The sequence below is a fragment of the Pristiophorus japonicus genome, chromosome 9 (assembly GCF_044704955.1).
Source record: "Pristiophorus japonicus isolate sPriJap1 chromosome 9, sPriJap1.hap1, whole genome shotgun sequence".
In the NCBI taxonomy this organism is placed as follows: Eukaryota; Metazoa; Chordata; class Chondrichthyes; family Pristiophoridae; genus Pristiophorus; species Pristiophorus japonicus.
The window spans coordinates 207,737,790-207,758,008 of NC_091985.1; the positions used below are offsets into that span (position 1 = coordinate 207,737,790).

Consider the following 20,219-nt stretch of genomic DNA (forward strand, 5'->3'; position numbering starts at 1 on the left):
TAAAATAATGAAAGAGATAGACAAGATCGAGGCAGAGAGGTTGTTTCCACTGGTCTGGGAGACTAGAACTAGGGGGCACAGCCTCAAAATACGGGGGAGCCAATTTAAAACCGAGTTGAGAAGGAATTTCTTCTCCCAGAGGATTGTGAATCTGTGAAATTCTCTGCCCAAGGAAGCAGTTGAGGCTAGCTCATAGAATGTATTCAAATCACAGATAGATAGATTTTTAACCAATAAAGGAATTAAGGGTTAAGGGGAGCGGGCGAGTAAGTGGCGCTGAGTCCACGGCCAGATCAGCCATGATCTTGTTGAATGGCGGAGCAGGCTCGAGGGGCTAGATGGCCTACTCCTGTTCCTAATTCTTATGTTCTTATGTTATGAATCCCACAGGTCACTTGGAGCAGTACAATAATGTGTTGTTTCAAAGTCCAATCATATCGCACTGAAATGCAGATCCAATTTCACTCCCTTACTCACACACATGAACAGATAGACGCTGACAGTGTCAATCCACACTGATGTCTGTACACTGACTCTCAAACCCAACAGCTAACATACAAGAGCAGAGAAACAGAGGTAGTAGACTGAACCAATCCTCCTCCTGAGAGAGTCATCGGTAATCGCAAACTATCATCCGCATATAGCAGGTGGAGAAGGAACCTAATGACTCGGCGCACCTTTATCTTCTGCAGTAACCTTTTGTGTGGCACCTTATCGAATGCCTTTTGGAAATCTAAATACATCACATCCATCGGTACACCTCTATCCACCATGCTCGTTATATCCTCAAAGAATTCCAGTAATTTAGTTAAACATGATTTCCCCTTCATGAATCCATGCTGCGTCTGCTTGATTGCACTATTCGTATCTGGATGTCCCGCTATTTCTTCCTTAATGATAGCTTCAAGCATTTTCCCCACTACTCTCTTTTGTCCACCCCCTTTTTTTTTTTAAACAGAGGCGTTACATTAGCTGCTTTCCAATCCGCTGGTACCTCCCCAGAGTCCAGAGAATTTTGGTAGATTAAAACGAATGCATCTGCTATAACTTCCGCCATCTCTTTTAATACCCTGGGATGCATTTCATCAGGACCAGGGGACTTGTCTACCTTGAGTCCCATTAGCCTGTCCAGCACTACCCCCATAGTGATAGTGATTATCTCAAGGTCCTCCCTTCCCACATTCCCGTGATCAGCAATTTTTGGCATGGTTTTTGTGTCTTCCTGTGAAGACCGAAGCAAAATAATTGTTTAAGGTCTCAGCCATTTCCACATTTGCCATTATTAAATCCCCCTTCTCATCTTCTAAGGGACCAACATTTACTTTAGTCACTCTTTTCCGTTTTATACATCGGTAAAAGCTTTTACTATCTTTTTATGTTTTGCGCAAGTTTACTTCCGTAATCTATCTTTCCTTTCTTTATTGCTTGCTTAGTCATTCTTTGCTGTCGTTTAAAATTTTCCCAATCTTCTAGTTTCCCACTAACCTTGGCCACCTTATATGCATTGATTTTTAATTTGATACTCTCCTTTATTTCCTTGGTTATCCACGGCTGGTTATCCCTTCTCCTACCGCCCTTCTTTTTCACTGGAATATATTTTTGTTGAGCACTATGAAAGTGCTCCTTAAAAGTCCTCCACTGTTCCTCAATTGTGCCCCCGTTAAGTCTGTGTTTCCAGTCTACTTTAGCCAACTCTGCCCTCATCCCACTGTAGTCCCCTTTGTTTAAGCATAGTACGCTCATTTGAGACACTACTTCCTCACCCTCAATATGTATTATAAATTCAACCGTACTGTGATCACTCAGAGAGGATCTTTTACTTGGAGTTCGTTTATTATTCTTGTCTCATTACAAAGGACCAGATCCAAGATAGCTTGCTCCCTTGTAGGTTCTGTAACATACTGTTCTAAGAAACAATCCTGTATGCATTCTATGAATTCCTCCTCAAGGCTACCCTGTGCGATTTGATTTGACCAATCGATATGCAAGTTAAAATCCCGCATGATTACTGCCGTTCCTTTTTCACATGCCTCCATTATTCTCTTGATTATTGCTCGCCCCATCGTGAAGTTATTATTTGGGGGCCTATAAACTACGCCCACCAGTGACTTTTTCCCCTTACTATCTCTAATCTCCACCCACAATGATTCAACATTTTCTTCATTAGAGCCAATATCGTCGCTCAAACTGCCCTGATATCATCCTTTATTAACAGAGCTACCCCACATTCTTTCCATTCTTGTCTATCTTTCTGAATTGTCAGATACCCCTGTATGTTTAATTCCCAGTCTTGGCCACCCTGCAACCACGTTTCTGTAATGGCCACCAAATCATACCCATTTGCAATGATTTGTGCCGTCAACTCATTTACTTTATTTCGAATGCTGCGTGCGTTTAGGTAGTGTTTTAATACTAGTTTTTAAATCATGATTTTTAGTTTTGACCTCTCCTGCACTCACTTTATATTCATACATATTGTCCCTTCCTATCACCTTGTGGTTTACACTTACCCCAGTGCTACTCTGCTCTGTTGCCTCCTGCCTTTTGCATTCTTTCTCAGGGTCCTGTTCATCTGAGCTCTCACCCACTCTAACTAGCTCAGGGCCCTCTCCTGGGTTCCGAATACTCCTTGCATTGAGGCACCGAGCTTTCATGCTCGCCTTTTTATTACACTTTGACCCTTTAGAATTTTGCTGTACAGTGGCCCTTTTTGTTTTTTCCCTGGGTTTCTCTGCCCTCCATTTTTACTCATCTCCTTTCTGTCTTTCATAATATAACTCTGGAAATTTGGATGACTGTGGGACTGACAGCTTCTGCTGCCTGTGACAATATGATTGAGGTCAGTTCTGTATCTCTGCGCTCTGAGTGATAATGTACTTACTGTGTGTGAGGAGGAGCTGCCTGCATTGTTCCTTGTGTTCCAGGTTGAGAAAAGATCACATTTATTCTGGCTTGAAGTATTTTGCTCTGAGAATAATAATAGGAGAACACTTATAGTTATGATATGGACAGCCAATGGAGAGAATATAAAAATAAATTTATAATTAATGTGTTTGATTATAATAAAGTAAAGTATCTAGAGAGAGGAATCTGCAATACAAACAGTGTCACTGTCTGATCTCACTGCAGTACAGCGACACTCAGATTCACCACACCAGATGTGTAGGACTATTCTATCGTAAGTTATCAGCCCAAACCCAGCACTGGTCCATGAATGGGACCACCCGATTGGCACAGTCCAGGTTTATATCTCCCACTTCCATGGGATTACCTGTAAAATTCTGAATTGCTTCCTGGAATATAACCACAGGTACCTGGGCTGTAAAACAATTGTTTTGTTTATTGAAACAGAGTTAAGGGGCTGTGTCATTAACAGAATGTGACAGTGACCAGATTCTGACGTATCTGAGGGAGCGACAATGTATCTCTCGATCACCAGCAACATGGTTCTGAAGAATTCAAAGCACCGAAACAAAATAACCCATTTTTGAAATGTCACCCATCACATTCCTCTTCTGGTGCCTGCAATAGATGTACTTTGTGACACTCCTCACATCCTCACTGTCAGGCTGTGTTTCCACTGTTCAATGTCCAAGAACAACAGACACGGTGAGATTGGAACTGAATCAGGAACATTCATTATTGATTTGGGGAAAGAAAGCAGCAATGATTTGAAAGAGCGAGGTGATTTACTTTCTTTGTTACCTTACACTGAACACACACAGCCTGAGAATGGGCACCCCCTTCCCCCACTCACTCCATGTTCTGGAACTAGTTCCTGCTCCACTCCACCTCTTACAAACAGCCCCGACTGCCGCTGAACTTACCCCGACTCAAAGCCCATCTGTGGGCACAGTCCCAATGCGATGAGCTGCTGTAAGGAGGCTGCTGTTTGCTCCCTTACTCGGGCTATCTCCTCAACCTGATGAGTTAAACGATCATCAGCCGAGCACAGAGGAAACGGTAGCCATTGACAGAGCTGGGGGAGCTCGCCTGGGCCCTTCCCGTCGGTTTAAACACTGTTTGGGGAGGGGAGGAGCAGCATGTATTTAGCGCATGCTCAGATCATCTTTTTGTCACAAATTAAATTAGCAAAAATGGGCTTGTTTCACAAGTTGCTTTTATCACTAATTAAATGGGCCACATTGAGAGCATGTTAGTTATCATCCGAATTACTGAAAAAACGATTGTGTGAGCCTGACACTGGAGTAAGAGTGCCAAAACTATTTACTCATTCCGTCAGTCTCTGGTGTGTGTTTCCCTGTCAGTTTCCAATAGGCGAGTATGGGTTTGATTTGCATATTATTGCTCAGATACGTGGGTGTGGGTTTCATACTGTACCTATCAATTTCTGTTACATCAGAACTGGAGGAGGCCATTCAGCCCCTCAAGTCTGTTACACAGGAATAGAAGTGGCTATTCAGCCCCTAGAACCTGTTACATAAGAACTAAAGGAGGCCATTGAACCCATTCTAGCCCGATACATAGGTATAGGGGGAGGTCATTCTGCCCCTAGAGCTTGTTACATATGAACAGGAGTCGGCCAGTATCTCCAATCTGTTACACTAGGAACAGGAGGTGGTCATCAGCCCCCTCAGGCCTGTTATACAGGAATAGGAGGAAGCCATTCAGCACCACAAACATATTTAATTTGGATAACCTGTCTGTGTATCCGCACACTGTGATCGGTACCGTACCTACTGTGTGTGAGAAGGAGCTGGTTACACTGTTCCTTATGTCTCAGGTGGTGGAAACTTCACATTTGTTCCCGTTCCTTCAATTCCTTGCCTGTAGGAAGAAAAGGTATCTCTGATCATTCAATAGGAGAGGTCAAAAAGACTAACGTGATGAATGTAATCGTTCAATTAGTAATCATTATGAACATTCGCAAATGGAAGCCAGCGATACAAACAGTGTCAGTGTCTGACTCCACTGCAGTACTGCAGCACTCAGCTTCTGCACACCAAGTGTGTTGGGCAGATTTACAGCAATTTACTGATATCCAGACACAACCCAACCCCTGCCCTGCTTCAGGAATGGGACTACCCGATGGAGCACGGACTTTTACACAGTTCAGATTGCTGCTCCCCTCTCCCAGGGCACTAACCGTTCAACCAAAAACAAAGAGCCGCTGTTTAAAACGTGTCCTTCACATTTCTCACCCGGTGCCTGCAATAGATGCTCCTTGTATAAATCCTCAGTGTCCGGCTCTGCTTCCACTGCTCACTGTCCAATGATCATCATCATAGGCAGTCCCTCGGAATCAAGGAAGACTTGCTTCCACTCCTGAAGTGAGTTGTTTGGTTGCTGAACAGTCCAATACGAGAGCCAGAGTCCCTGTCACACATAGTCATTGAGGGAAGTGGGGTGGGGGGAGGGGGGTGCGTGGGACTGGTTTACCGCACGCTCTTTCCACTGCCTGCGCTTGATTTCTGAAGGCTCTTGGCGATGAGGTGCTCAGCGCACTCCCGGATGCACTTCCTCCACTTAGGGCGGTCTTGGGCCAGGGCCTCCCGGGTGTCAGTGGGAATGTCGCACTTTATCAGGGAGGCTTTGAGGGTGTCCTTTTAATGATTCCGCTGCCCACCTTTGGTTCGTTTGCCATGAAGGAGTTCAGAGTAGAGCACTTGCTTTGGGAGTCTTGGACAACAAACATGGTGACACTGGAACTAAAGCAGGAACATTCACTTCTGGTTTGCAGCAATGATTGTAAATAGCAGATCCTTCTCATTCTGTCTCCCTTACCCGGGACACACGCTGTCCACACACAGCCCGAGAATGGCCTCTCCCTTCCCCCATTCACTCCATGCACTGAGACCAGTTCTTGCTCCACTCCGCCTGTTACACACAGCGCCCGACTCCCCCTGAACTTCCCCCACTCAGTGCCGATCTCTGAGCCCATCTGCGGACACACTCCCAAAGCGATGTGCTGCTGTAAGGAGGCTGCTGCTCGCTGCCTTACCCCGGGGCTGCGGTGTCTCCATTCCCGGCTGTTTAAACCATCTTCTTCCGCTCACTGAGTGAATGGCGCTCACAGGTGGGGCTGGGGGAGGGGAGGGCGCGGCGCATGTGATCTTCTGCTCACTGGAAATCGACACAGGGGGCGGGGCTTATTCACACATGCGCAGTCTATAATCAGCAAAGTGAACTTTCCCAATTCACTTTAATCAGAGTATGAGCAAAGGAACTGGGGGGGGGGGGGGTGGGGGGCAAGGACCAGCCAGCCAGCCTGTCTGGGCGGGATCCTCTTATTTCACATGATGTGGACACACTTGTGAGTACAACACTGACACATAGAAACATAGAAAATAGGTGCAAGAGTAGGCCATTCGGCCATTCAATGAGTTCATGACTGAACATGCAACTTCAGTACCCCATTCCTGCTTTCTCACCATATCCCTTGAGCCCTCTAGTAGTAAGGACTACATCTAACTCCTTTTTGAATATATTTAGTGAATTGGCCTCAACAACTTTCTGTGGTAGAGAATTCCACAGGTTCACCACTCTCTGGATGAAGAAGTTTCTCCTCATCTCGGTCCTAAATGGCTTACCCCTTATCCTTAGACTGTGATCCCTGGTTCTGGACTTCCCCAACATTGGGGACATTCTTCCTGCATCTAACCTGTCTAAACCCGTCAGAATTTTAAACGTTTCTATGAGATTCCCTCTCATTCTTCTGAACTCCAGTGAATACAAGCCCAGTTGATCCAATCTTTCTTCATATGTCAGACACTGTTTCTCTCTCTGGTGCTATACATGAATGTGTGATACTAGTATTGAGCCTAATATGCAGACACAGTTAGGGTGTTTAAGACTGATACTATGCCTGTCTCTCTGCCGCTCACTCTGATAGCCATCTCTGGGTGATGAGGATGGGATGGATAGATCACTGTTAAATGTCCCTCAGTTTAGGAGGAGAGAGAGACAGACAAAAAGAGGCTGGTAGGGCGGTGAACACAATTTATATTTTCACGTTAATCAAATATATTGGCATATATGAAGGGGAACTAATGTTTGACAAATTTGCTAGAATTCTTTGAGGATGTAACGAGAAGGGTGGATTAAGGGGAACCAGTGGATGATGTATTTGGACTTCCAGAAGGCATTTGACAAGGTGCCACATAAAACATTACTGCACAAGATAAAAGTTCACGGAGTTGGGGGTAATATATTAGCATGGATAGAGGCTTAGCTAACTAACAGAAAACAGAGAGTCGGGATAAATGGTTCATGCTCTGGTTGCCAATCAGTAACCAGTGGCGTGCCGCAGGGATTAGTGCTGGGACCCCAACTATTTACAATCTATATTAACAACTTGGAAGAAAGGACCAAGTGCAACGTAGCCAAGTTTGCTGATGATACAAAGATGGGAGGAAAAGCAATATGTGAGGAGGACACAAAAAATCTGCAAAAGAACATAGACAGGCTAAGTGAGTGGGCAAAAATTTGGCAGATGGAGTATAATGTTGGAAATTGTGAAGTCATGCACTTCGGCAGAAAAAAAATCAAAGAGCAAGTTATTTTATAAATGGAGAAAAATTGCAAAGTGCTGCAGTACAGCAGGACCTGGGGGTATTTGTGCATGAAACACAAAAGGTTAGTATGCAGGTACAGCAAGTGATCAGGAAGGCCAATGGAATCTTGGACTTTATTGCAAAGGGGGTGGACTATAAAAGCAGGGAAGTCTTGCTACAGTTATACAAGGTATTGGTGAGGCCACACCTGGAATACTGCATATAGTTTTGGTTTCCTGATTTATGAAAGGATATACTTGCTTTGGAGGCTGCTCAGAGAAGGTGCACGAGGTTGATTCCGGAGATGAGGGGGTTGACTTATGAGGAAAGGATGAGTAGGTTGAGCCTCGACTCATTGGAAGTCAGAAGATTGAGAGGTGATCTTATCGAAACGTATAAGATTATGAGGGGGCTTGACAAGATGGATGCAGAGAGAATGTTTCCACTGATAGGGGAGACTAGAACTAGGGGGCATAATCTTAGAATAAGGGGCCACCCATTTAAAACTGAGATGAGGAGAAATTTCTTCTCTCAGACGGTTGTAAATCTGTGGAATTCGCTGCCTCAGAGTTGTGAAAGCTGGGACATTGAATAAATTTAAAACAGAGATAGACAGTTTCTTAACCGATAAGGGAATAAGGGGTTATGGGGAGCAGGCAGGGAAGTGGACTTGAGTCCATGATCGGATCAGCCATGATCATATTAAATGGCGGAGCAGGCTCGAGGGGCCATATGGCCATACTTTTGCTCCTATTTCTTATGTTCTTATGTAAATTTGAGGTCATCCAAAACTCGACAGCCCATGTCCTAACTTGCACCAAGTCCCGATCACCCCCGTGCTCGCTGACCTACATTGGCTCCCTGTTATGCAACGCCTCGATTTCAAAATTCTCATCCTTGTTTACAAATCCCTCCATGGCCTTGCCCCTCCCTATCTCTAATCTCTTTCAGCCTCACAATGCCACGTGATGTCTGCGTTCCTCAAAATTGGCCCGCTTGAGCATTCCTGATTAGAACTGTTCAACATCGGTGGCCGTACCTTCAGCTGCCTGGGCCCCAAGCTCTGGAACTCCCTCCCTCAGCCTCTGGACATTTCTTTCCCCCTTTAAGGTGCCCCTTAAACTACACTTTGACAAACTTTTGGTCATCTGCTATAATTTCTTCTTATGTGGCTCGGTGTCAAATTTATTTGCTTTGTCTTATAACACTGAAGTGCCTTGGGACATTTTACTACGTTAAAAGCGGTATATAAATAAAGTTGTTGTTGTTGAAAGCAATGGGAGCTCCCATTATTACCAATGAGAATACTAGATGTTCATTGGTGGTTCAGGCCCACGTGATCCCAGGATACGAATACATACCTGGAAGACATGTTCCTGTACACTGCACTACGAAACACAGACTCCGACCACAATCCTATGTTCCTCTGAGACCATCAGGCAATTTAAAAAAAAAATTCTGGTCGGATGCGTTCACCGAAAAGAAACTTCCAACCGCAATTTTCCGCCCAAAGTATTGGTTTAATTTCTCTGCCATTTCCTTATTCCCCATTATAATTTCTCAGCCTGTAGGGGACTCACATTTACTTTAGCTAATTTTTCCTTTTTAGCATACCTACAGAAGCTTTTACAGTCTGTTTTTATGTCTCTCGCTAGTTTACTCTCATTTTCTATTTTCCCTTTATGTTTCTTGATCCTCCTTTGCTGAATTCTAAAATGCTCCCAATTCCCAGGCTTACTGCTCTTTTTGGCAACATTATAAGCTTCTTCCTAAAACTATTTTTAACTTCACTTGTTAGCCACGGTTGGACCACCTTTCCTGAGGGTGTTTTGTGCCTTAAAAGGTATTTATTGTTGTAAATTGTGTATTAATTCTTTAATGTGAGCCATTGCTTATCTGTCTCGATACCTTTTAATGTAGTTTCCTAATCTACCTCAGCCAACTCACCTCTCATACCTAAAAAGTTTGCTTTGTTTAAATTTAAGACCCCAGTTTCGGATTTAACAAAATCACTTTCAAACTTAATGTTACATTTTATCATATTATGGTCATTCTTCCGTTGCCAGCACGTCCCATGTACAAATAAACAAAATAAACAAGACTCACTGTTAAAAGTTGTTGCTGTTAATAATCACAAATCATTTTTTACAAATCACTCCAGGGCCTCGCCCCTCCCGATCTCTGGAATCTGTTGCAGCCCACAAGATGTCTGCACTCCTCAAATTCTGCCCTTTTGACCATCCCTGATTATAATCGCTCCACCATCGGTGTCCGGCCCTTCAGCTGCCTGGGCCCCGAGCTCTGGAACTCCCTCCCTAAACCTCTCCGCCTCTTTCCTACTTTCAGACCCTCCTTAAAAACCTACCTCTTTGACCCAGCTTTTGGTCATCTGCCGTAATTTCTGCTTCCGTGGCTCGGTGTTAAATGTATGTGTTGTGTCCTGTAACACTGCTGTGAAACGCCTTGGGACGTTTTACTTCGTTAAAGACGCTCTATAAAGAAAAATTATTATTAATACTGCAGGAGTGAGAAATTGAGTGGTCTGGGAGTCAGGCGCAGGCGCAGGCGCACTGCGAGCGGTTCAGCACCGATGTCACAGGCGATGTGGACGGAGCTGTGACGTCTCCTGGTAACAGTTGAACGGCCGCAATTTTTGAAATCAGGAACCACGTGACCCCCGAGCTGCCCAACGCGCCTTCATCACAGTGGGCGGGGCTCTGCGGCGCTACCGGCTCCTATTGGTGGGAGTGGCTGGCAATCTTCTTCGTGCAGCCAATAGACGGACGGGAATTCACTAAAGGTCATTAATTTATGCAGGAACGCGCTCTGTGGCCGCAGTGCGCATGCTCGGTACCGCCCTGCCCACCTCCAGTCCCCGGATGCCGCGCAGTTTGCTGTAACCAGCGGTTGGACAATGTGGGGAACCGGACTGATGGTGGGCGGCTGGGGCCTGGTGAGTCTGTGAGGGAAAACACCGAACTGAACACACAGCCCCGGAGTTCAGGGTTTGGGGACATGCGGGAGATAGACTGAAACGTCCAGTGAGCTCAGACAGTGTGTAACCCCGGGACCCAGTGAGATCAGACAGTGTGTAACCCGGGGGCCCAGTGAGATCAGACGGCGTGTAACCCGGGGGCCCAGTGAGATCAGACAGTGTGTAACCCGGGGGCCCGGTGAGCTCAGACAGTGTGTAACCCAGCGGCCCAGTGAGATCAGACACTGTGTAACCCGGGGGCCCAGTGAGATCAGACAGTGTGTAACCCGGGGGCCCAGTGAGATCAGACAGTGTGTAACCCGGGGGCCCGGTGAGCTCAGACAGTGTGTAACCCGGGGGCCCGGTGAGATCAGACAGTGTGTAACCCGGGGGCCCAGTGAGATCAGACAGTGTGTAACCCGGGGGCCCGGTGAGCTCAGACAGTGTGTAACCCGGGGAGAATCTGGTGATTTTCTGTAAATCCAGACGGGCGGGTCAGGAATCTTGAGGAATAGAATAAAATCAAACAGAAATACTGGACATATACTTTTCTGAAACGTTGGAAAAACACTTTACACTACATTCCACTTCACAACATTAATATTCTTCTAATTTTCTGCCCTGTCATAATTAGATCTCCCGGTGAATGGCGGAGTGATTGAGAAAGTTCCACAGCTGGAAGGAAACGGGGATTGTGGACTGAGGAACAACAGCAGGTGAACCAGCACAGGATTGTGAGAGCACCAACCAGGGAGCCCTTTCCGATTGAAAGCGCTTCAATAGATCGACTGGGGAGAAAGGTAAGAGAAAGTGCCATTTACTCAGATACACACCGGTCCTGTAGACAGTACACACAGGTTACAAGGTAAGACAGGAAATGAGACTGGGAGAGACTGACCACCGAGCACAATTATCCAGCATGAGACCGTGCAATGGGATGTGAAGTGAGATCACTTTCTGTCTCTAAACACACAGTCACAGTGAATCTTGTGTGTGTTTTAGAGTAAAGGGCTTTGATCTAAGAGGTGACTCCAGTTTGAGGCAGAGCCCAGCAGATGGACCTGTCTCTGTACATTAGGTGGGACTGAACTCACACCGACACCATCAGATCTCAATGTTCAAATATTTCCCATCTGGTGAGAAAGCCATTGGAAAGATTGAACCGGAAGCACGTCGTCAATTCATTGATCATGATGCACAGACCAATCTGAAATACCAGCACGGCCTATCACTGACAGAATCAATTATTCATTCATGAACATTTGGAATTAACAGAAAATATATTGATAAGTACTACTATTGAAGTATTGGCCACTCGAGGTATGTAGTATTCTAATAAACTGAAACACAGATATGGAGAGTTGAAATTTATTGATTGCCGTCGTACTTGACCCCGAGATAAGCTTCCGAATCCATATTCCCTCAGTCACCAAGTACATTTACTTCCAGCTCCATAACATCGCCGGTCTCTGCCCCTTCCTCAGCTCAACTGCTCAAACCCTCATCCATGCCTCTGTTACCACTACATTGGACTATTTCCAATGCTCTCCTGATCGGCCTCACACCTTGCACTCTCCGCAAGCTTAAGCTTATCAAAAACACTCCTGCCCGTATCCTTACTCAAGAACACAAGAAGTAGCAGCAGGCGTAGGCCATACGGCCCCTCCCGTCTGCTCCGCCATTCAGTAAGATCTCTGTTCAATAGAGAATTTCAAAGATTTACAACTCTTCAGTGAAGAAATATCTCATCTCCGTCTTAAATGGCCAATCTCTTATCCTAATACTAGGACCCCTAGCTCTAGACTATTCAGCCCTTGTCAATTCTATATTTCAATGATATCACCTTCCATTCTTCTAAACTCCAGAGAATATAGGCCTATTCGACTCAGTCTGTCCTCAGCCCTCTCATCCCAACTTGTACCAATTTCCATTCATCCCTGTGCTCACTGAACTACATTGGCTCCTGCTCCATCGATTTCAAAATGCTCAACCTTGTTTTGAAATCTGTCCAGGACCTTACCCCTCCCTATTGCTGTAACCTCCTCCAGCCCTACAACCCTCAGAGATCTTTGCATTCCTCCAATTCTGGCCTCTTGAGCAGCCCTAATTTTCATCCCTCCAATATTGGTGGCCATACCTTCAGCTGCCGAGACCATAAGCTCTGGAATTCCCTCCCTAAACCTCCACCTTCAAAATGCTCCTTAATACCTACCCTTTTGAACAAGCTTTTAATCCTGTGGTAGTATTTCCTTACGTGACTGGATATTAAATTCTGTTTGCTAACGGTCCTGTGAAGTGCCTTGGGACATTTTACTACGTTTAAGGTGTGATATAAATGCAATTTGTTGTTGATAACTGAAGATATTTATAATTGTAATATAACAAAACTACAGGCATGGGGAATTGCAATAGATTGATAACTGCAGAGGAAGAGGATTGTTTTGTATTGCTAACAGCGTGAATTATTTTAACGTGAGGTGGCCATTGCACACCGGCTACCACAAGGGCTTGGCAGAGCAAGGTCTTGGTCCAATGGCAAGGGGATCCAAGACGGCTGGACACCAAGCTCTGCTGCATGTTTCCTCTGGTACTGACACTCACTGGAGTACAGTTTCCTCTGGCACTGACTCACTGGGGTACAGTTTCCTCTGGTACTGACACTCACTGGAGTACAGTTTCCTCTGGCACTGACTCTCGCTGGGGTACAGTTTCCTCTGGCACAGATTTACTGTGTATCTAATTCGTGCTGTCCCTGCCCTGGGAGTGCTTGATGGGACAGTATAAAGGGAGCTTCGCTCTTTACCGAACCCGTGCTGTACCTGACCTGGAATTGTTTGTTGGGACAGTGTAGAGGGAGCTTTGCTCTGTCTCTAACCTGTGCTCTGCCTGCCCTGTGAGCTTTGATGGGTCGCAGTAGGGGAAACTTTCCTCTGAATCTAACCTGTACTCCAACTGCCCGAGTTGTATCTGATGGGACAGTTTTGAGAGAGGTTTACTCTGTATCTCATCATCATCATCATTGGCAGTACCTTGAAACATAGAAAATAGGTGCAGGAGTAGGCCATTCGGCCTTTCGTGCCTGCACCACCATTCAATATGATCATGGCTGATCATGCAACTTCAGTACCCCATTCCTGCTTTCTCTCCATACTCCTTGATCCCTTTAGCTAAAAGGGTCAAATCTAACTCCCTTTTGAATATATCTAATGAACTGGCCTCAACAACGTTTTGTGATGGAGAATTCCACAGGTTTACAATTCTCTGAGTGAAGAAGTTTCTCCTCATCGCGGTCCTAAATGGCTGACCCCTTATCCTTAGGCTGTGACCCCTGGTTCTGGACTTCCCCAACATTAGGAACATTCTTCCTGCATCTAACCTGTCCAATCCCGTCAGAATGTTATATTTTTCTGTGAGATCCCCTCTCATTCTTCTAAATTCCATTGAATATGAGCCTAGTCGATCCAGTCTTTCTTCATATGTCAGTCCTGCCATCCCGGGCATCAGTCTGGTGAACCTTCGCTGCACTTCCTCAATAGCAAGAATGTCCTTCCTCAGATTAGGAGACCAAAACTGTACACAATATTCAAGGTGTTGCCTCACCAAGGCCCTGTACAACTGCAGTAAGACCTCCCTGCTCCTATACCCAAATCCTCTCGCTATGAAGGCCAACATGCCATTTACCACCTTCACCGCATGCTGTACCTGCATGCCAACTTTCAATGACTGATGTACCATGACACCCAGATCTCGTTGCGCCTCCCCTTTTCCTAATCTGTCACCATTCAGATAATATTCTACCTTCCTGTTTTTGCCACCAAAGTGGATAACCTCACATTTATCTACATTATACTGCATCTGCCATGCATTTGCCCACTCACCTAACCTGTCCAAGTCACCCTGCAGCCTCTTAGCATCCTCCTCACAGCTCACACTGCCACCCAGCTTAGTGTCAGCTGCAAACGAGGATGACTTGCTTCCACGCCAAAAAAGGATGAGTTCACAGGTGTTTCAATGAAGGACCTAATATTCCAGATCCTGAACTACATCCTGAAGGGTGGAAGATGCCTGTGTGTGGCTTTTTTTAACGTGTGGTGGCCGTTGGCACATGGGAAACTCAGTATCTAATCTGTGCTGTGCCTGCTCTGGCATTGTTTGATGGGACAGTGTAAATGGAGGTTTACTCTGTATCTAATCCGTGCTGTTACCCGCCTTGGAAATATTTGATGGGACAGTGTAGAGGAAACTTTACGCTGTATCCAATCCGTGCTATACCTGTCCTGTGAGTTTTTGATGGGACAGTGTAGAGGGAGCTTTGCTCTGTATTTAACCTGTGCTGTACCTGCCCCGGGAGTGTTTTTGGAACAGTGCAGAGGGAGCTTTACTCTGCACCTAACCCGTGTTGTACCTGCACTGGGAGTGTTTGATGGGATAATGTAGAGGGAGGTTTACTGTGTATCTAACCTGTGCTAACCTAGCAAGTTGTGAGGAGGACGCAAAGAATTTACAAACAAATATAGATAGGCTAAGTGAGTGGGCAAAGCTTTGACAGATGGAGTACAATGTGGGGAAAATGTGAGGGTATCCACGTTAGTAGGAGTAATTAAAAAGCAAATTATTATTTAAATTGTGAGAGATTACAAAATGCGGTGGTACAGTGGGATCTGGGGGTCCTTGTACATGAAACACAAACATTTAGCATGCAGTTACTGCAATTAATTAGGAAGGCAAATGGAATGTTGGCCTTTATTGCAAGGGAGATGGGGTATAAAAGTAGGGAAGTCCTGCTCCAACTGTACATGGCATTGGTAAGACCACAACTGGAGTACTGCGTACAGTTTTGGTCTCCTTATTTCAGGAAGGATATACTTGCACTGGAGGCAGTTCAGAGAAGGTTCACGAGGTTGATTGCTGAGATGAAGGGGTTGTCATAATGAGAAAGGTTGAGCAGGTTGGGCCTGTACACATTGGAGTTTAGAAGACTTGGAGGTGATCTTATTGAAACGTATAAGATTCTGAGGGGGCTTGACAGGGTAGATACAGAGAGGATGTTTCCCCACGTGGGGGAATCTAACACTAGGGGGCATAGTTTCAGAATAAGTTTCATTTAAAAGGGAAATCAGAAGGTGTTTCTTCTCTGAGGGTTGTGAATCTTTGGAATTCGTTACCTCAGAGAGCTGTGGGGGGCTGGGTCATTGAATGTATTTAAGGTGGGGATAGACAGATTTTTGAAAGATAAGGGAGTCAAGGATTATGGGGAGCGGGCAGGGAAGTGGAGTTAAGGCCTGAATCTGATCAGCCATGATATTGAATGGCGGAGCAGGCTCGAGGGGCCAAATGGTCTGCTCTGCTCCTATTTCTTATGTTCCATACCTGCCCTTGGAGTGATGGATGGGACAGTGTCGAGGGAGATTTGCTCTGTATCTAATACTTGCTGTACCTGCCCTTGGAGTGTTTGATGGGACAGTGTACAGAGAGCTTTACACTGTATCTAATCAGTGCTGGACCTGCCCTGGTACTGTCTGATGGGACAGTGTAGAGAGAACTTTACTCTCTGCATAACCCATGCTGTACCTGCCTTGTGAGTGATTGATGGGACACTGCAGAGGGAGCTTTCCTCTGTATCTAACCCGTACTCTACATGCCCTAGTTGTGTTTGATGGGACAGTGTAGTGGGAGCTTTCCGCTATATTGAATCCGGGCTGTACCTGCCTGAGGAATGTTTGATGGGGCAGTTTAGAGGGAGATTTGTTCTGCATCAAATCGTGCTGTACCTGCCCTGGCATTGTTTGATAGGAGAGTATAGAGGAAGCTTTACCCTCTGCCTAACCCATGCTTTACCTGCCCTTGGAGTGTTTGTTGGCCGGTGTAGAGCAAGCTTTACTCTGTATCTAACCTGTGCTGTACCTGCTCTGGCATTGTTTGATGGGCCAGTATAGAGGGAGCTTTACTCTGTATCCAACCTGTGCTATGCCGGCCCTGGGAGTATTTGATGGGACAGTGTAGAGGGAGACCCGAGGTTGCAAGCCATCAGGTCCAGGGGGCTTTTCCACCTTTCATCCCATTATTTTACTGAGCACTTTTTCTTTAGTGATTGCTTTAAGTTCCTCCCTCGCTATAGCCCCTTGATTATCTATTATTGGGGTGTTTTTAATGTCTTCTACCGTGAAGACTGATACAAAATATTTGTTCAAAGTCTCTGCCATTTCCCTGTTCCCCATTATTAATTCCCCAGTCTCATCCTCTAAGGACCAACGTTTACTTTAGCTACCCTATCCTTTTTACATACCTGTAGAAGCTCTTTTTATATTACTTGCTAGTTTACTCTCATAATCTACCTTCCCTCTCTTTATTATTTCTTTAGTCATCATTTGCTGTTTTGAAAAACATTTGCCAATGCTCTGGCCTCCCACTAACCTTGGCCACTTTGTATGCCATTGTTTTCAATTTGATACCATCCGTTACTTCCTTCATTAACCGCGGATAGTTCTCTCGTCGCTTAAAGTCTTTCCTTCTCATCGAGATATATTTGCTCGTGGCTCAGGTAGTAATCAGAGATTATTATTATTGCCTTTGTGGTTCTGCTTTTTAATTTAGCCTCTAGCTATTCAAAATCCTTCAGCAGAACCGTTTTCTTTATTCTACCTATGTCATTGGTACCTACGTGGACCACGACAACTGGATCTTCCCCCTCCCACTCCAATTCCTCTTCAGCCCAGAGGAGATGTACTTAACCTTGGCACCACGCAGGCATCACAGCCTTCGGGACTCACGCACTCAGCTGCAGAGAACAGTATCTATCTCCGAAACTATACTGTTTCCTAACACGACAACATTTCTTTTTACTCCCCCCACTTGAATGGCCTCCTGTACCACGGTACTGTGGTCAGTTTGCTCATCCTCCCTGCAGTCCCTGCCCTCGTCCAAAAATCTCGTACCTGTTGGACAATTGCAAGGACTGAGGCACCTCCATCACTATCTCCTGGGTCCCCACAGCTGCCTCGCTCGTTGTCACACCCTCCTGTCTCTAACCACGGACCAAATTTGAATTAATGAATCTAAGGGGTGTGACTGTCTCCTGAAACTCAGGGTCGAGGTAACTCTCCCCCTCCCTGATGTGTCGCAGTGTCTGCAGCTCGGACTCCAGCTCATCAACATGGAGCCGAAGTTCCTCGAGCAGCCAACACTTACTGCAGATGTGGTCGCCGTGGACCTCAATGGGGTCAACCAGCTCCCACATGCAGCAGCAGTAACACATTGCTGCCCTGCCATCTCGAATGTATTCAATTAATTTTTCACATTTTGAAAGTTTAGATTTTTAATCCCAGCTCTTAATTTAAACCAATGCCGAAGAAAAGAGAGAAAAACTGACCAACCAATCACTTCCCTGCTTTACTGTGACATCACATTTTGAATCTTTTTACTTCTTATCCTCCCAGGTCACTTGGTGCTGTTTCGGCTGTCTGCTCGGCTGACTCACGCCCTTTGTAGGCTTACCACTGATCCCACTCTCGCGCCCTTTCCGAAGTCCCGCTGCTTGGCTGACTCATGCCCTTTGTAGTCTTGCCGCTGCTCCCGCTCTCGAGCCCTTTCCGAAGGGATGGGCGCAAGTCGGTTTTTCCTCTCGTGTTGGTTCTCTCACCACCTGCTGCAGGCCCAGTCTGGCAGCTATGTCCTTCAGCACTCGGCCAGCTAGGTCAGTAGTGGTGCTACCGAGACAGTCTTGATGGACATTGAAGTCCCCCACACAGAGTACATTCTGTGCACCTTGTTATTCTCAGTGCTTCTTCCAAGTGGTGTTCAACATGGAGGAGTATTGATTCATCAGCTGAAGGAGGACGGTAGGTGATCATCAGCAGGAGGTTTCCTTGTCCATGCTTGACCTGAAGCCACGAAACTTCATGGGGTCCGGAGTCAATGTTGAAGACTCCCAGGGCCACACCCTCCCGATTGTATACTACTGTACCGCCACCCCTGGTAGGTCTGTCCTCACGGTGGGACAGGACATACCCAGGGATGGTGATGGAGGAGTCTGGGACATTGGCTGAAAGGTATGATTCTGTGAGAATGACGATGTCAGGCTGTTGCTTGACTAGTCTGGGATATCTCTTCCAATTTTGGCACAAGTCCCCAGATATTGGTGAGAAAGACTGGGCTGGGTGTGCCGTTGTCGGGTCCGTAGCCGGTGCTGAGGTCAATGCCGGGTGGTCCATCCGGTTTTATTCTTCTTATTGTTTTTCGTAGCGGTGGATCAATTGATGAATCAATATGATCTTATTGAATGGTGGAGCAGGCTCGAGGAGCCAAAGGGCCTACTCCTGCTTCTAATTCTTATGTGCTTATTCCCTAGCCCAGATCCTGTCTCTATATTAAGAGCAATGGTCCCAACACTGACCCTGGGGGACACCACTGTTTACATCCCTCCAGTCTGAAGAACATCCATTAACCACTACTCTCTGTTTTCTGCCCTTTACCCAACTTCCTCTCCACGCGGCCCCACTCCCTTTAATACCATGAGCCTTAATTTGATCAACAAGCCTCCTGTCCGGCACCTTATCAAACACCTTTTGACAATCCATCGACACAACATCCACTGCATTTCCTTTCTCACTGCACTGTGTTATTTCCTGCAATAATCCCTGCTGTCTGTCCTGAATCAATCCATTTCATTACCAAATGTTGCGACGTTTACTTCTGTAACCAGAATCCCCCGCGCAGGGGTAAAGTGCTCTATCAATGACACCAGGAGCCCAGACGTGGGACCGGGCTGTGCTCTCAGCAGGTGCAGTGCCAGCGGTGGAGGTTGTCTGAGGCGGAAGAGATGCTCCGTGAGTTGGTAGAAGCTTGTGAGCTCAGCGGAGGAATTGGACCCCTGGGTGGGCTGGGCAGCTTCATAAACACCTGGTGTAGGCTTCAGACCCCGAATACGAGCCCGCAGACCCCATGTTTAACCCGCGGTGATAGACCCGACCACTCGGGGTAACTAGCCGAATTCTTAGACATAATCAGGGCGTCTGCGCGCGGTCATCTTGTTACAGGAGCAGAGGGCGGGCGGGGCTTTAGGGTCCCAGTGACCAGGAGAGAAAATAATTTCCTAATTTATTCTCAGTCTGCACACTAGGGATGTAGAACTGAACCCAACCAGAGAAGAGGGAGTGAGAAAACTAGATGGAAGAAAGAAATGATGGAGGTGGTGCGATGAGTTTGGATTTCAGCACAGGGTGGAGGGAGAGTCCGTGGGGTGGGAATTTACAGCTTTGGGGGAACAAGAGAGAAAAGAATGTTCCATTGGGCCCAAGTTTGCCCCCCGGAGGTGCGCCAACTTTTTAGAACAGAAACGGCGCCTATTATTTACCTTTTGTATTCTCCCTGCAGTCCGATTGATCCAGGCCCTTGGCGCAGCGCAGCGGAACGCGTGGGGGGCAGAGCCAGGTCCCGGCGTTGAAAACAGTGCTGGGACTTCTGCACATGCACTCTAGAGTGTGCACACATGTGCAGTAGCTCCTTGCAGCCCGAATCTCTGCAGGCTGTGTGGGAGGGGCCTGAAGCACGCCGCCCCTAGCCCTGGCCGAATGGGCTCCCTCATCGGCAGCTCGCTGAGTTCCCTAAGGTAGGACTTCTATTTTTTATTTGTTATTTATTGACTGATTGCTTATTCCTTTGGTCTTGGTGCTTTAGATGCAGGGTTCCTTCTATTTTTTATTTGTTAATTAATTGCTTATTATTTTTTGTGC

The 20,219-nt window shown here is 46.2% G+C and overlaps 2 protein-coding genes and 1 long non-coding RNA gene across 13 annotated transcripts in view; 2 read left to right on the forward strand and 1 right to left on the reverse strand.

The window, feature by feature from the left end:
• The window catches only part of LOC139273555 (uncharacterized), a 50,176-nt gene extending 40,076 nt beyond the window's left edge, over positions 1-10,100 (reverse strand). For all 3 annotated transcript variants that reach the window (XR_011595186.1, XR_011595185.1, XR_011595184.1), the window contains exons 1-3: positions 9,880-10,100; positions 4,698-4,788; positions 2,882-2,967 (exon numbers count right to left, since the gene is read on the reverse strand). This is a non-coding gene — a long non-coding RNA (uncharacterized lncRNA). The remainder of the gene's footprint in view (positions 1-2,881; positions 2,968-4,697; positions 4,789-9,879) is intronic.
• Positions 1-20,219, forward strand: part of LOC139273549 (zinc finger protein 850-like) — a 700,279-nt gene that overhangs the window by 474,643 nt on the left and 205,417 nt on the right. The window lies entirely within an intron of this gene.
• LOC139273517 (zinc finger protein 239-like) overlaps positions 10,391-20,219 on the forward strand; it is a 42,625-nt gene continuing 32,796 nt past the window's right edge. For 6 of the 9 annotated variants that reach the window (XM_070890433.1, XM_070890432.1, XM_070890437.1 and 3 more), the window contains exons 1-3: positions 10,391-10,467; positions 11,123-11,288; positions 19,861-20,095. The gene's annotated coding sequence lies outside the window, so the exon portion shown is untranslated. The remainder of the gene's footprint in view (positions 10,468-11,122; positions 11,289-19,860; positions 20,096-20,219) is intronic. The other 3 variants (XM_070890435.1, XM_070890436.1, XM_070890441.1) reach the window with 1 other exon arrangement.